This window comes from Simochromis diagramma, unplaced genomic scaffold (assembly GCF_900408965.1).
Source record: "Simochromis diagramma unplaced genomic scaffold, fSimDia1.1 OVJJ01000128.1, whole genome shotgun sequence".
NCBI classification, from domain to species: domain Eukaryota; kingdom Metazoa; phylum Chordata; class Actinopteri; order Cichliformes; family Cichlidae; genus Simochromis; species Simochromis diagramma.
Window position 1 is genome coordinate 36,128 of NW_024387166.1, and position 3,608 is coordinate 39,735.

Below are 3,608 nucleotides of genomic sequence, written 5' to 3' on the forward strand. Positions count from 1 at the left end.
TTGCCAATCTTTGTGTTGTCTGGCAAATGCCAAACATACGGCACTGTGTTGGGCTGTAAGCACAACCCCACCTGTGGACGTCGGGCCCTCATACCACCCTCATGGAGTCCATTTCTGACCGTTTGAGCAGACGTGCACATTTGTGGCCTGCTGGAGGTCATTTTGCACAGCTCTGGCCTTTCTTTCCTACCCCACAGTACCTTCCCTTACCATTTGTTTCCTACTCTTTTACTTCTTCTTTGATGACGGTTGTCTTTCTAGATAAGCAATTTCATTTGCTCTGGGGCGAGTCACTGGCTCGGATGCATTCTGGGACTGTCAGTTCACCAGTGTGCTGGCATGCTTCTTAACAAACACACCACTACAGCAAACATCTCAATTGTACTTGTTGATTTCTTCGACAAAACACTGAACAAAAAATGTCCTTGTGAGTGTGCTGCCTGGTGCTTTTAAATTTTGTGATAATTTGAGCAGCCCAGAAAGCATCCCATAAATTAAATTATGTTATCGTATCTGAACATGTACAATAGTCATTAAATTAGATGGGAAATAATGATTCAGGGTAAACAACTGCACCAAGGAAATTCCATTTTTCTTCTCAAAATGTAAAATGTCTGTTGAAAAATCACATTGAACAGAGATGTGATTAACTTTTTATTTTACCAAACATAACATCAATGATGACACAATCAGTCTTCATCAGAAGTGCTCAAATCACTCTCAGTGGCATCGTCTGGAATGTCTTCCTCCTCCTCCGAGTCCATTTCCAGGAGTGGTTGGTGGCTGAGGATTCTCTTGTACACGTCCTTTACTTTGAGCATTTCAGCTTTCAGTTCACTTTGTTTTTTAAAACCAGGCTACAGAGTCCCTTCTGTGCATCCTCCGACATGCCAACAAAGGAGGCTGTAAAAAGAACAAAACAAATAAATATGAGAAAAGTAAAAAAAACAAACAAAAAAAAACCTCACCTCATAAACACAAGGAATTAGGATGCTGTAATTAAACATTTTTTTTAAAAGGGAGAAGGCAGTGTTAGCTAGCAATCTAGATATAGGTAAAAGATCCAGTAAGACTTTAGCATCTGCTCTTATTTTCAATTGATTCATCAAAACATTAATAAATAAATAAAGTGCTTACAGTCTGAGGAGATTGTCCCCAACACCACAGATCGCATTCGCAACACTGTCCAGTGATGCCGCATCTCCCTGCAAAGGATCATCTCCTCCTCTCAGGCGCCTCACAGCCATCACCTTCTCAAAGACCTTTCTCTCTGTCCGGAGGTCAGCAGCAGCTACAGTTTAACAACATCAGATGGGAAAACATAGCAGCATATTATGATTCAAGAACAAAACATTCAACTACTGCTCAGATACTGGGAGTTTGTTTAAAAAGGATATTTAGAAATCAAGAGCTTACGTTCACTTGTGCTCTGCCAGGGCCAAACGTCGGTCTGCATGAGGGCATCACTGGATACGATTTGCTTTGTTGGTTCAGCGAGCTTGTTGTAGTCGTCAACAGCAGCCGCCAAGCGTTTCTTCTCAACTAAGATGACCTTGTGAATTCTGTGTCGCCTCTTGTTGCCATCTGTAAATAATCATAAAAAATTCACACCTTCACATAATGTATATAGTCAGTGGCGTGCACAGACATTTTGGGGGGCAAGTGCTCCAGGGGGAAAAAAGGGCACTTTTTGCATATGTGGAAAACCTTTTCTTTTTATAATAAAAAAATTGCACAGGTTAAATGCAATTTGACTTTTATTTCAAAACATTCTCTAAAAATCAAAAATCACACCACAAAAAGATAAAATCTGTATCCAACTCTAAACCATATACATACATATTCTCAAGTGTCCATTAAATGGAGTGTACTGCTCTAAAGAAGCATCCTTCTTGGTGCCATGTCTTTGTAGATGTTGATGACCTCGTTGTAATTGATCTCCACATCTTTCTCAATGGCCAACAAGAGGAGATCAGACAACCTTTCTTCTCCACACAAACTTCTTAGTTTATTTTTGATTATTTTTAGCTTTGAAAAGGATCTTTCAACTGTCGCAGTTGTCACTGGTAGTGTTGCGTAGATCTGAATCATTTTGACAAAGGCAGGAAAGATCAGCTGGCCATTGTTTTCCCTCAGTATCAGAAATATTTCTCTGAGGTCTTTTGAACTAAAGCTGGAGTGGAAGACCTTTAATTCTGTTTTGAGCTGGTCCTCATCTTCTCCATAGAATTCACAGAGGATGTGGACAGCTTCAATGGCTTCTGGGTTTGGTGGGCCTACCCAGTTAGCATGCACAGTTAAGGGCTGGAAGGACTGAATGATTCTGGCCGTTGGGCTTCCAGTATTGTCCCCTTTGAACCTCCTGTTCAGTTCCCCAGTCATGATGTCCAGAAAGGTGAAATATACACCACTCCTGAAATATGCCTCCACTGACTCAAACTGAGCACCTACTTGAGACACTGTGGTGCTGTGTTGGAAACGCACTGGAACTTTCCGCTTTCTCTCCTGACCAGGCACCACTGTAGGTACTGGAATGTTGAAACTCTCTGCCTTCTCTGATGCACATCTAAATATCTCTCCAAATTTCTCCTCAGACCTCATGGTTTGCAATGTGTGAAGCACACCATCAATTACCTTGTAGGCAGTGGAATGGTCCAACCCTTCTTCCTGCAGAGAAAGTCAAAGTCAACTTTATTGTCAATTCTGCCACATGTACAGGACATACAGAGAATAGAAACTTCGTTACTCTCAATCCCTAGATAAAATAGAAAATGAACATTTAAATATAAGAGTGATTAAAAATGCAAGTAAAATATTTTAAAGTAAAAAAAAAAATTAAATAATATAATACAATTTTACATATAACAAGAAAGCTATACAATATACAATATAAGGGTAAATGACATTGAGTGCAAACCAGGCAGAGTAGTGCAAATAGGCAAATAGTGCAAATGGAGATCTGATGCCAAAGCAGTGACTTCGAATACTGGTGTGGTGATTTCCATGCAGAGAATGAACATAAAATTAATGGCATTTCTGTACATCTGAGCATCACCTTGGGCCAGGTTAGGTGGGTCACTGTCACTGATGTCATCAAGGAGCATCAAAATGGCTTTCAAATTTCTCTGAAGTGCCTTCAGTGCTTTTTCCCTGCAAGCCCATCGAGTATCTGACAGCTGCTGGAGCTCCATAACACGTTGTCCAGGAAAGAGAGACTCCTGAAATTTGACCAAGGCAGCATGACGCTTTGGGGAGCCTGAGCAAAAGGCATACAATTTCTCCACCAAGTTGAAAAATGTCACAAAATGCTTGCTGGACTTTGATGCCTCCACTAGTACCAAATTGAGGCAATGGGCTTTGCAGTGCACATAGAGGGCCTTCTCATTGTGTGCACAGATTCTAGCTTGGAGACCTTTATACATGCCACTCATGTTGGCTGCTCCATCATAGCCTTGACCATACACGAGGGGGCGATCGTGACTCAAGAGTTGGGTGTTCGCCTTGTAATCGGAAGGTTGCCGGTTCGAGCCCCGACTTGGACAGTCTCGGTTGTTGTGTCCTTGGGCAAGACACTTCACCCGTTGCCTACTGGTGGTGGTCAGAGGGCC

At 41.7% G+C, this 3,608-nt stretch overlaps 1 long non-coding RNA gene across 1 annotated transcript; it reads right to left on the minus strand.

Annotated features, from left to right (window-relative positions):
• Nucleotides 1-641: 641 nt before the first annotated feature.
• On the minus strand, nt 642-1,601 carry LOC120744444. Its single transcript, XR_005698365.1, has 3 exons — nt 1,417-1,601; nt 1,138-1,291; nt 642-903 (listed from the first exon to the last, which is right to left on the minus strand). It is a non-coding gene; the product is annotated as an uncharacterized LOC120744444 (long non-coding RNA).
• Nucleotides 1,602-3,608: the final 2,007 nt, after the last annotated feature.